This window comes from Hibiscus syriacus, unplaced genomic scaffold (assembly GCF_006381635.1).
Source record: "Hibiscus syriacus cultivar Baekdansim isolate YM2019G1 unplaced genomic scaffold, ASM638163v2 tig00001644_pilon, whole genome shotgun sequence".
Taxonomy (NCBI): Eukaryota; Viridiplantae; Streptophyta; class Magnoliopsida; order Malvales; family Malvaceae; genus Hibiscus; species Hibiscus syriacus.
This window is the reverse complement of record NW_024061878.1, coordinates 688,325-702,613: the sequence shown is the minus strand read 5'-3', so window position 1 is coordinate 702,613 and position 14,289 is coordinate 688,325.

Below are 14,289 nucleotides of genomic sequence, written 5' to 3'. Positions count from 1 at the left end.
GGAAAGGAGGCATCTAGACCAATCTAAGCTCGGCTTTAGAAAAAAGATTACTCAGAATGCAACCATAAACTAGAGAAGAACAAAGTTTCTTATTTGGAACTAAGTTTACGGTTTCAACAATTTCAGAAAAAATAATCTCAGGATGATTTATTTTAATATTGTTTTCAAAACAATGTAACCACCAAAGATCCAAAGCTCTAAGAGTATAGTAACGACCTCTGGATGGTCGAAACCACCAAGTGATCATTAGATGAAGAAAACACTCATGAAGATCTAAGACACTTGCACTATCCCTTTTTTATATCGAGAACCTAATAACTATTTTTCATTAGATAAACCATCATTATCTAATCATAATGCATTGGCTATGTAAGCCGGGTCAAGATAGAAGTATTGTCCTAGAAGGTATGAACGAACTCCTATGGTTTCAGATTGATTTCGATTTTTAATACAAATAACATTAGAATAAAAGATACGAACAAGCTGATGGTAAACCTTAGCTTCAAGATCATAGAGTTTATCAAATTTCTATTCTTGTAAGATAGGGAGATATTTAAAATTGATATCAATCATAGCTTGAAGAGTTGGGATACGTTCTTCTCTAATTTTATACGAGTCAAAATACTGATAATACCAAAAACGATGATTTCTAGGACCAAGTTGATTGAAGCATGAGTTTTGGATAGTTAAATTAGGATCAATGGGATTAGGAATAGGATTTGGTGGGATAGAAGGAGGACTTGGAGGAGGGTTTGATTGACGGTTTGAACGAACCTAGCTCGTTTTGACATGATTTAAGAAATCGAATATAATGGATAACCTTGAAGATTTTTGGATTTTGTGAGAATGTGATGATTTTTTCAATAGTTTGATGATTCCAACAGGTTTAGGAATTGAAAGATGAAGAGATTCTGGATAAAAATTGATGTTTGAAGCAAAGTGGAGATTTTGAGTGATGGAGAGAGTGAGAAGTGGCAATGAAGAGAAAGAGAGATAAAAGAGGAAAAAAGGGATTCTGGCCAGTATATCCAGAACCCTTGGGGGGTATCGATTCCCCTAAGGGGGGAATCGATTCCCATTCAAATGGGGAATCGGTTCCCCTTCATGGGGGTATCGATTCCCTCTGCCATATAATTCAAAAATCTGTATTTTAAACCTTCACAAATGCTAAATTAATTTGCTCTAGTGGTATTGGCATCTCATATATAGAAATATTAATTATGTTCAATCAAACAATTTATCCTTAAACTACATTTGAACATAAAATTAATTTTAACTAAGAATCATAAACCCCCCCTAACTAATAGCAAAGAATGCAATCAAAAATTATTATGATTATAAGCATTTTCCATTTATTCTAAATGTGTTGCAATTGATTTAAACACTAAGTGAAGATAGGTCAGTTAAACCTAATTCTCTCCTAAGTGTCCAAAATCTTTCTTTGTCTAAAGGTTTTATAAACATATCCGCTAATTGGTGCAAAGTATCAACAAATTCTAGAACTACATCTTCCTTAGTGACATGGTCTCTAATGAAGTGATGTCTAATTTCAATGTGCTTAGTTCTAGAGTGTTGGATGAGATATTTAGTGATACAAATATCACTATTATTGTCACACTTGATAGGAATGGTACTTAGATCAATTCCATAATAAAAAAGTTGTTGTTTCATCCATAAAACTTATGCACAACAACTACCGGCTGAAATGTATTCAGCTTCAGTGGTAGATAATGCAACACAATTTTGTTTCTTTGAAAACCAAGAAATCATCATATTTCCAAGGAATTGGCAAGTGCCGGAGGTGCTTTTCCTATCTAATATGCATCCTCCATAATCCGCATCAGAGAAGGCATGCAAGCTAAAGCTAGAGTCTCTAGGATACCAAAGTCCTATACTAGGAGTGTCCTTAAGGTATCTAAGGATCCTCTTAACAGCTAGTAAATGTGATTCCTCAGGGCATGATTGAAATCTAGCACATAAGCAAACACTAAACATAATGTCCGGTCTACTTACAGTTAGATAAAGTAAAGATCCAATCATTGACCTATATAATTTAACATCTACACATTTACCTCCTTCATCTAAGTCAAGCTTTGTTGAAGAGCTCATTCGACTGTCATGAGGCTTGCCATTTTCCAGTCCAAATTTCTTGTGCATATCTTTGACGTACTTAGCTTGATTGATGAAGGTGCCATCTTTTCTTTACTTGATTTTGAGTCCCAAGAAAAATGAGAGCTCCCCCCATCATGCTCATTTCGAATTTGCTTTGCATTAGCTTAGAAAATTCTTGGCAAAGAACATCATTAGTAGAACCAAATATTATATCATCAACATAAATTTGAACTACTAATAAATCTTTACCTTTATGCTTTAAAAACAATGTAGTGTCAACATTCCCTTTTGAAAAACCTTTTTCAATTAAAAAGTTTGACAATCTTTCATACCAAGCTCTAGGAGCTTGTTTTAAACCATAAAGTGCTTTTGTTAATTTAAGAACAAGATCCGGAAATTTTGAATCTTCAAAACCTGGAGGTTGTTCCACATACACTTCTTGTTTTATAAAACCATTTAAAAATGCACTTTTAACATCCATTTGATATAATTTAAATTCAAGAAAACATGCAAATGCTAATAACATTCTAATTGCATCCATCCTAGCTACGGGAGCATATGTTTCATCATAGTCTATGCCTTCTTCTTGAGTATACCCTTGAGAAACAAGTCTAGCCTTGTTTCTCATTATATTACCACTCTCATCAAGCTTATTCCTAAATACCCATCTAGTACCTACAGTGGATTTATTACTAGACCTTTTAACTAATGTCCATACTTTACTTCTCTCAAATTGATTTAATTCTTCTTGCATAGCCATAATACAATGTTCATCATTTAATGCTTCTTTAATATTCTTAGGCTCTATGCATGAAATAAATGCAACATAATTACAAATATTTCTAAGAGAAGATCGAGTTGTTACCCCTTTGGATTGATCACCTATAATCTCACCATCCTTAACATAGTTGTACTCTCTTGGATAAGATACTTCCCTTTCTTCAATGGTTGGATTCTTGATAGGATCATGAGTTTCCTCATCTTTCATTTCTTCCTTTGATGATGATTCTCCAACGTCATGTCTAACGTCATTTGTATTTATAATACCTATATCATCATTAACACAAGAATCCTTCCTCAGAAGGAGATTATCCTCGAAAACAACATGTATAGACTCTTCTACAACTAAAGTTCTTTTATTAAATACTCTATAAGCTTTAGAATTTAAGGAATAACCCAGAAAAATTCCTTCATCACTTTTAGCATCAAATTTGCCAAGGTTTTCTTTACCGTTGTTTAAAACAAAACATTTACATCCAAAAGGATGAAATTAGCTAATGTTAGGCTTTTTATTTTTGAAAATTTAATATGGAGTTTTCTTTAAAATTGGCCTAATCATTACTCGATTTACAACATAACAAGCGGTATTTGTGGCTTCTGCCAAAAAATATTTTGGCAAATTATTTTCACAAAGCATGGTTCTAGCCATTTCTTCTAAAGTTCGATTTTTCCTCTCAACAACTCATTTTGTTGAGGGGTTCTAGGTGCTGAAAAATTATGGCTAATACCATTAGAATTACAAAACTCATTAAATCCAAGATTTTCAAATTCAGTGCCATGATCACTTCTAACACTAGTGATAGAGTAACCTTTTTCGTTTTGGATTACTTTTGAAAATGTGATGAAATTTTCTAATGCCTCATCTTTAGTACTTAAGAATAGAACCCAAGTATATCTAGAATAGTCATCTACCAAGACAAATGCATATTGTTTTCCACCCAAGCTAGTAGTCCTAGTTGGCCCAAAAAGATCTATATGAATCAATTGTAATACTCTACTAGTTGACACATCATTAATGGATTTAAAAGAAACTCGCTTTTGTTTTCCTTTAGCACAAGCATCACAGATTTTATCATTATCAAATTTAGTTTAGGCAGCCCTCAAACCAATTCTCCTTGAACTAACCGTTGCAAAACACTCATGCTAGCATGTCCTAGTCTCCTATGCCATAACCAACTATCATGCTCATCCTTAGCAACTAGGCACAAATTAGTCATATCAATAGAATCTAAATGCACCATGTATATGTTTCCTATTCTATGACTAACAAGCATAACCCGATTAGATGCAATGTCAATGACTTTAAAACCATTAATTTCAAACATGACATTGAATCCCTTATCGCATAATTGACTAATACTCAATAGATTATGCTTTAATCCATTCATATATAACACATTTTTAATTTGTATAGAAGAGGTATTCATATAGTACTAATACCTTCAATGTGACCTTTTGAATTATCACCAAAAGTCACTTCTCCTCTATTTTTGGCGTTAAGCTCTATGAATCGGCTTTTGTCTCCGGTCATGTGTCTCGAGCATCCACTATCAAGGTACCATGAATTTCCCATGCCTTGTAGCAATGCTCCTTTTCCTACAAACATAGATTAATTTCTAATTTTTGGTACCCAAATTCTTTTGGGTCCATATTCATTAGTTTCTAAAATCCTTGTCCCCTTTGGTATCCATTTATGAAGGACATCCTTATCTTTAGTAGTAATGAATTCTTTAGGAACCCATATACTCCTAACAATTTTACCATTCAAGGTTCATTGAGGACTTATATGATTGTAGATTCTAAAACTTTTCTTAACAAAGTTGGATTTTGAATTCTCACCTTTTTCAAAACTTTTTGTTCCAGCCTTATTAAAAGAAGTTTTAAGATCATCAATCTTATTTAGATGATCATCATGAAATTTTGAAAGTAAGTTATGCAAATCAGTATTTTTCTTTTCAAAATCATAAATTTTAATTTGCAATTCTTTGATCTTACTTTCAAGCTCATTGTTGGTCTTGGATATAAGACTATTTTAGTTTTTCAATTTTGAAATATCATTTTTGTATTTTGAAAATAGAGTCTTATAATCTGAAGCCAACCCATTATAATCCTCTAATAACTTATCATAAGATAATTCATCCAAATCGAATGAGTTAGAGGTTACCTTAGAATCTTCCCCGATAGCCATCAAGCACAAGTTTGCAACTTCTTGTTCCTCTTCATCGGAACCTTCTTCATCGCTCCATATAGCTACATGAGCCTCTTCCCGAATCCACTCAAGAGGTGATTAAACCTTCAAATGAGTTAGGCTCTGATGCCAATTGTTGAGTTAATCGATCGATGGAATCGGGCAAGAGGGGGTGAATTGGCAATAAAAATTTTGGTGGAAGCTTTTGCAGAAAATTGAAAGTAATTGTACAACGATTTACAGTGGTTCGACTTTATCAATCAAAGTCTACGTCCACTACCTTAGCTATCCACACTAAGGATTTTCCAACAAATTCACTAATTTGTTCTTTCTTTTGAGGCTAAAGAGATAACCTTACAATTCCCTCAAGAATATACCCCAATTCTCGAGAACACTCTTTTCTCAAAGAGAATATCACAAATTTGCAAACTTACAAGAAAAACCTCACAAGGCAAATATGTTTGCACAATTCTAGAATAAATACAGAACACTCAAGAATAAATACAATTGAGCACAGTAAGTGTTCTTGAAAGCAAAATGAATATTGAATGAAAAATAGGCTTGAAATGCTCAAACTTGAGGTTTGATGTTTTCTCTTTGATTCTCTCTTGATTCTAGTTGCTTGATGTTTCTTGTTTTTGATCAATGGCTTCTAAGCTTGTTTAAATACACCTTGAATCACTTCTGAATGTTGGGGATCATTAATGAAGTTATTGGAGCCGTTTAAGTGTGAAAACAATTAATATTTCTGCTTGGAGCGTGGGGGAATCGATTCCCCCTCATAGGGAATCGGTTCCCTAAGTGTAAAATTCAAATATTTCGACGTTAAACAGGGGGAATCGATTCCCTCCGAGCATTCTATTTTTCTCGGAGCCAAACCATTCAGGGGGAATCGGCACCCCCTTGGGGGGAATTGGCACCCCCTTGGGGGGGAATCGGTTCCCTCTGAGCAATCTGGAATTTTTGGCTTTGAAATGGTTCGAAAATTTTGAAAATTTGTTTAGAAATTATTTTAAAATTAAAACTTAATTTTACACTTTAGTAAGGATTTAAAATGAACTTTGAAATACTTTGAGTAATATTTTGATATTCGATTTAATATATCGAATATGCTTAGAAAAATCATTTTCAAAATTAAAATTCTTTTAATTTAATTTGTTATATCAAAACATCAAAATGTTTTCAACAGTTATAAAACTGGTTTTGTAATAGTAAATTAAAACAACTTTATTATGGTTAGTATTAAATAATATTAATAGTATTAATGAACATTATTATATTAAATTATGTTTTATATATTATTTAGTTGGATTTTAAAATTAGACAACTTTCAGGTAGTTTTATATATTTTACGAAATAATAAGTATCTACCTATTCGTTGTCTGAATTCAGATTTGAAATAGAAATTGAAATATTATGTCTTGATTTTTTTGTGATTAATTATTTTATAATAAAGTTTGGGAATTGGAAATATTTGAAAGAAACAAAGTTTTTTCCCATTTTGAGTTTAAAAAACATTTTGAATTATTAATGTGACATCTTTATCTCGTTAAAGTTTACATATATAGGTTAACGATGTTATAAATTTATATTGTTGTTGGTTTTGAGTGATTAATTAGATTTTAAAGCTTTATTCTAGTTTTATTTGACCAACTTGATTCTATGGAAGAAAGTGCTCTTGTGTTAGGAAGCTTAGACCGCAATATGGATAATGTTTTTTGGTCTTTCGTTTAATTTCCACTCTATTTTTGAAGCATAATTTTATGCTATACTTTGTGCATCCTTTTGATTCTGTGATATGTTTTCTAAGGTTCCTAATGTGTGTATGAGTGAATGAAATTGGTGCATCAATTATTGGTAGCAAATTTTTTTAGTGTTTAGAGGTAAGAATTGTCATTGGTTCTTCAAGGTTAGTGGTTGTCCATTCTTTGATGATGAACATTATTAATGTTGAATGAATGCTTAGATAAGAGAGAACTCTTAGTCTAAAGCCCTAGAGTAAGTAAACCATCTTTTGTTAATAAAATTTATGTGATTAAGGTTTGTGGTTTGGTATATGACTTGTTGAAGATGAGAAGCATGTCAATTTCATTATGTTACATTTGATGCATAATTGGTTTGGAAAGCTACTTTGGAAAATATGTGAATATATATAAGATTAGGGATAATTAGAACAAGCATGCTATTGATTGATGAGTGAGTAACTTACTACCTATTAAAGGCTGACCATGACAAAAAAATGTGTAATGCTCAAATGTTGATTCAATTTTCCTCTGACTCCAAAGTGGAGAACCAAGTCTTCTTCCTTTTGATCATTCCTCTATAGGGTTTACTCAGATATCAATGTACCAACTTATGATTTCAAGCTTGTAATTTTGAAGAGTCATTTGATCATCTTATGTCTTCCTTTCCTCTTATCTGCATTCAAGTCTCAGAAGAAATGCTTCGTTTCATGAATTCTTTCTATGGTAAAAAATATGACACTGATGATCCCTTCTGTCCTTGACTCAATTGCGCTGTCAGAGTTATTTTTCTAGGATTCTACCGTTAATTGATGCTCGATTGATTTGCTTTACAAGGTAAGATATGATCATATTCAGGGTTCAGCTCTGACACTTCAAGTTCTGAGACTCATTCTCAATGTCTTCTTGGTCTGAACCTTGTTACCTTAACATGATCTGGGTTTATGGTCATGCTCCAAAGTGGGTACTTTCATGACTTATCCCTATTTGGGTGCCAAAATTCATCTTTGAATGGTTGCACTGTTGAATTTTTTTAATCAAAAAGCACAAGTATTTCCTATTGAGGCGACAATCTGCTTCATGATATAATATTGATGTTGATGATGTCACAACAAAGTATGAGAAGTTATGTTCTTGAGTTTTCTAATGTCAGGCTTTTACTGTTCTTAAGGTTAGATAATATCTCCCTTACTCCTGTATTACTCTTATTTGAGGTATAATAAGTCTCAACACCTTCAAAGATGTGGAATAAGCCTCAACATCTTATAAGATATACATCATTCTTAAGAAATCAACTTGTTTATTTGCCTAAATCCAAACATCTCAAAGATATATCTTTGATGGAGATCAAATAGCTATCCCCATGTAGTTATGAACATTAATTCAACTTACATATCACTCCTTGGTACACACTCTTTAACGAATGAACACGAGTGTCAAGGTTTTGGGCTACTTTGAATTACATGCACTTTAAAAGATTGGTTTAAAGTAATAGCAAGAAATCTTTTATTTTTCTATTGAACTATGTTAACCTACTTATAAGATGCTTGTAAATGAACAAAATTGGGGCTTGAAATTAGAAATTGGAATTTTTTCAAAGTCATGGCAATCAATGAAATGATAAAAATCAAGAAATAAAGTCAAATGTCTCAAGCATCACCAGCATGAATGTTCCTGAACTAATAAACTTAATATAATTTGGAGCATTGAGGTAAACTTTTATCTAGAAGAACGTAAATGTTGGCAAAATATCTATAGATGTGAAGGTCTTCTAGAAATATCATACTCTTGTGGGTATTTTACTTGCCCGGTGCCTATCGAAATGTCTTTGAGTCGTCCTTTCAGATTTTCACCTCAAATCCTTCATTTGGTTTTAAAACGATCTTTGTGGATTCTCGTCTTAAGACCCTTTTCAATTTCCTTATCTTTCTTATCCATCTTTTCTTTCTTTCTTTCATCATTTTTTCTTTATTTTTTTCTTTTTCTTTTTTTTTTCTTTTCCTTTTTCTTTTCATTTCATTCTTTTCCTTTTTCTCTCTCTTTTCTTCTTTTCTTTTTATTTCTTTTTCTTTTTTCAATTATGGTATTTCTAAACTATAATCAAAATTATTGGGCCACTCAATTTATCTTCATATATCTCTATAAAAAATAACATTTATATAGAAAAGGCCTCATTGACAACATATGGTCTTTTCTCCATTAGACACCTATCTCTCGAGGAAATCTTTATGAATTGGCAAGATCTCTTCAATCACCATATCAGCCTCTCAAAATTTTAAAGCTTGCTTCATTTGCTTCTGACACATCTGTCCATGACAGATAGCTTCTAACCTCTTTTCTTCAATGAGGTTGAAATGATCGTGTTGAGCTTGAGCACATTCAGCTTGGTCTTATCTCTCTTTTTGTCAAAACTTGAAGTAACAAAATCTGAACCACAAGGAGTAAGGCTAAAAATCAAATAGAAATAGTATTATTCCTCGTTCGAGTACATATTAACGTTTGACATGCATACACGATGAAGGAAAAATTCTTATGACAATTTTCATTATTTTTTCACGTAATTTCAACAATTTTTTGTATGGTTACTCTTATCCCTATAGTGAAAACCTCAAATTCTATCATATTGTCAGTGCTAAAGAACTCTAATCTAATGGTAAGAGGGTAATAAAAGTTTTTTTGGAGAAATTAGCACTGTGTCAATTCCTCGTCCCAAAGCATTGTATGCCTCATCAGAATAAAGTTCTTAGGATTCATCTTATGATTCAATTTCTTCCATATTGGATATACACAGCAGGAACTCAGGGACTCATAATCAACAGAGGCACTACTAGTCAGAAAATATGCTTAAGCACTTTCTTTTATTGCTTTTCAGGCTCACATATACGATGCCAAACAATATTTGACATTGCCAAACAAGTTTGGATATTAACCAAGTAGTATGGAAACAAGTACTGTCTGAGCCTTCGAGCACATCATGACGTCTAGATCAATGATTATCAGGTCTCGTAATTGATGAGCTTCTTGCCTAGTATTTGATGAGTCTCCACTTCTCCCCAGACTTGTTATGTTTCCCCCAACGCACATCTCAATGATTTTTTAAGGCTGTCAAATAGAGGATTAATAATCTATCAGGAATTTGTGCACTACTACCTCTATATTTAATCTTGGTATGCTTGATAAAACCAGGGAAAGATGATTTTGACAACTTGAAGAAGCTCTACCGATCATTGACAAAGTATTCCAAATCTTTAATTATCTCATTTCTTATTCATTCGCAGACTCATAATTTCGAAGATAAGACCTGATTATTTTTCTTTTCTATTAGCCTAAATTTTTTTTAGAAACCTCACATTCTACCTCATTTTTGCACTCATAGGTTTCTACTAAGCACAATCCACTCGAAATTTATCTCACAATTAGAATTCAGAAACATTCATGCTATTAACGATTGAGAAATCTGCAAATAAAATTTGGAACAAAAATTTAGATTCGAAAAAGTAATAGACACTTGTACAGGTTGAATGAAAGAATACTAATAATAATGGAACTTTCAAAAAAGATAAAGAATGTAAATAATGACAAAGAATGTGAAAATGTATAAAATGATTGCCACTTGAGAAATTAAAGAAAGTATCTTTAATTGCAGAAAAGTACAATTAACAAGTAGCCCTCACAAAAGATTCCTTAAAGCTCGCGGGCAAAAGTATAAGGGTTAATTCCGAATATTACTCTAAACTTCATCTAAAAACTACATGAAGATCCTATATAGTTCGATTGTTTGACTCTTTTTCATGGGAAACGTGGTCTGATACCAATCACAGATTTTCATTCCCGTCATCTTCAAGCATCTTGCTGACGTGCAACCCTAGATCATCCATCGGATCTTCGTCCCCAGTTACATCCACCAACTGTGGTTCAACATTAACCTTTCCAAAGAAGAAAATATTCTTCATATACTCCAAAAGATTACCCTCTCTTTTTCAGGTTGGTTTATTTCTCTTCTTCTTGCCTCTTCAAACTTTTCTTCCCTAGTTGGAAGTAGGGCCCAAATTTAGATCCAAAATGATTATCCTTGGTGAATACAATTTTGGGCTGGTTCTGAACATTTTTTACTGTTGTGATTGGTGGAGTATTCATTAAACTCTCTAAACAATCCAAAGCCCCACTTTCTATCAAGAAATATGATATAGGTGTTTGAGGCGTCTTTAAGGTTGCATATGCCCAATTCATTCTTAAACCTATGGTCAGTCTCGGATTACATCCATTAGAGTCCTTTTACTTCAATATCCTTTCACATCATCTTGCGCCATATGTCCTTCACAAGATTTGACTATATTAATCTCTGTTAGGGTAAAGATATTCGGGCACTGAATCTTAACCCTTTTTTTCTACCTTGGACCTTCAAATTTTTTGCTCTAAAGAATCCTAGAATTTTCCCTCCAGGTTATTAAGAACCTTAGCTAAATAATCTAGGGTTACATTCTGGTTTATCCAAGGAACCACCATATAAGTCAACTTCTCTCTTAGAGGCCATTGTGGATGGACATATCATGGTATAATCAATCCGTCTTTGAGTATTTATGAATGTAACTTTTTGCATGAAAAGTGGAAGGGATGGAATTAAAAACCCTATGATTTCTTTTTATTCTCGTTTAATCCCCCTGACGAGAGGCTACTTAGTTATGGCTTTAGAGATAGAGCTTGGTTATCTTGACTAGATGATTGTGAAGGGTTAAAACAATGAGTCATGAGAGATTAATCATTCTTAGCTTTCTTAATCAACATTCGACCCTATTCTATGACCCTCATCTTTAAGTAAAGCTTATCTCTCAAATGGGAACCTTTATATACCATTACTTCTTTATTCATTATTGGTTTAAAAGGGCCCCCTAAGACTACCTCTGATTTTTTGAGCTGGCTTGAGATATCTTGCTCCTTAACAGGTCCTCAATCACCTTTCACCGTCATTTCGACTCCACCACTGACATTCATAATCCCATTCAAAGCCTTTAAAACGGTATCCTCTTGTTGCTTCTCTCCATGGATCACAACAATCACCATATCCATTAATTTGAACATTTGTTCGCTTGATTCATTCTGGAACCTTTTTGTTTGATCGATCATCTCTTTTTGGGTCTTTACGAGTTGCTCCTGGATTCTCTCAATCCTACTAACATGTGATAATATTTCATTCATCGCTCTCAATCTTTCCAGACACACGCCTCGGGTAACTTCAATTAGCTCTCAGAAATTCAACCACAATACCCTTTTATTAATATTTTATTAATATTAATTAATAAAATGCAATGCGAAAAGTAATTGTAAAGTAGATGCAATGTAAATGTAATAAATGGTGCTGATCTGGACTGATTCCTTAGAACATCTTTTTATATTAGAAACAAAGTTTGATTACAAGGCTTAAACATATCACATGTAGATCTGAGCTATTTCTCCTAATTGGTGGGTGTGCTCCAGCAAATCTAAAATCCTTTGAGCTTCTTCAGTCTTGGGCCCAAATCATTTGCTAACAACATCATCTTCACGTGATAAGTCAACCAAGTACTGAGCCACTCCTTGAGCATGCCGTAGGTAGCTCGCGATGAGGTTATCCCTCTTCTTAACTCTCCACTGATCATGTTCCCAATGATTGTTTCACTATATAACTCCTTCATAGGGGACTAATGGAAGTTCACTTACTCTCCTCTGAAAATCTTGAACCATGGCCTCGAGTTCATTCACACGTTTCTTAAAGTTTTTGACTTATGCACGGTTTGATACGCTTTCTCAATTTTGGTATCATCGTAGTGCTGTCTCTAAACTCAAGATTCTACCTTTTAATTTCTTTTTATGGGCCCGACTCTCTTGCAAATATTGCTCTAGCGCACTATTTTCTCTTGAAAGTAGCTTCGCCTGATGTCTACTTTACTTAAGCTCTTCATGGCTTCTCCAACTTCTCTTTTTAAACTTGCCACTTCATGTCTCCACTCAGCAAGAGGCTTACTTGATCTAGTGGCCACCTGATCCTTGACTATTCGCTGGTAAGATAACTAGAGACCGTCGAAATCCAATATGAGTTGTTTTTCTACCTTTTCGATCTAGTCAACTCTTTGAATATATATTTTCAATCTTTTCTGGTACATTTCATCCTCCAATCTCTATAACGTCTCCTTCTACTATCTCCTCTCGGGCTTGAAATCAAGCTTGGCTTGTTCTAACAGAGATGGTACCACTCTGAGATGTTCTTCCATAAGTTGAGTATTTTCCGGATTGACCATCGGGATATTATCATTAAATCTATTACTTCTCCACACCTCAATATCTTGTGACAGTCTTAAGTCAAAGGTAAAGAAGTTTAATCTACAAGTGTGCCTTCATGCATCGAAAACCCTTTTGGCTTTATTATTGTACTTCTCTCATCTGAATGTGAACTCAGACTCGGATACCAATAACAGAGCATACCCTACAGAACCTCATATACCTGGTAACAAAACCCAATCTCTTTCTCCACATCTATACAATATGTCTGAGGAAACGTTCCATGAAGCATGCCAAAAATATCACTGTCTGAGATATATTTAAAAAGACCATCCACTTATCCTCAGTGAAACCCCATGCCATTCTCGAGAAAAAAAATCGTTCAAAGGTGAAAAACCTTCTAGAAACACTCGACCAGGTGCCCTTTCGACATGTTTGAAGTAATTGAGGATCCATAATAGCAACAGTGGTGTGCTACATATGAAGTATCCTTCTCCTTCTCGTTTGCAAAAGTTCAGGGAACAGAAGGTTTCTGCTAAGATCGTCAGAATGAAATCCACATATCTATATAGTCTCTCGAACAAGTCAACCACTAATACACCAATGTGGCCCATAATCTTTGAGAAAATGACTAGCCTTAAATACCAGAGAAAATAGGTAAATGTTTTCTTCTGTCAGGATGATGGTCAATCACTTCTCTTAGAGTGGTCCAACTAATGCACTCCATATTGGTCATCAAAAGTAGTTTCTTCTTGAATGAATGAGTATTTGGTAGTTTGGTGTACACCTTGTCTGCTTGGAATCTTGGGCAACAAATCAAGGTATAGTGCTCCTCTATGGTAGGTGTCATGTAGACTCGACCAAAAGTAAAATAACTCTAGGTGGGGTACCAGAACTGTTCTATAGTTCTAAAAAAATTTCGGTTAATCATAACGTCTAAGAGATACAAGATGTCACCATAGAGTTGATTAAACAACTGCTTATCAGTTGTTTCTTATTTTCCCCAAATCTCTTTCAGTTCGCTCAGGTCATTCTGATGAACATTGATGTTAGAGTACCTAATCAGATATGACATGTACCCAGGCTGTAAATTATCCCCGTTCGTTAGATAAAAGTGCTCAGGCCATCTCAGAATGTTTGTATTATCATCTACCTATTTTTGAATCTTTCATTTCATATTACTAGCCTTCTATATGGACATCGATCACAGAT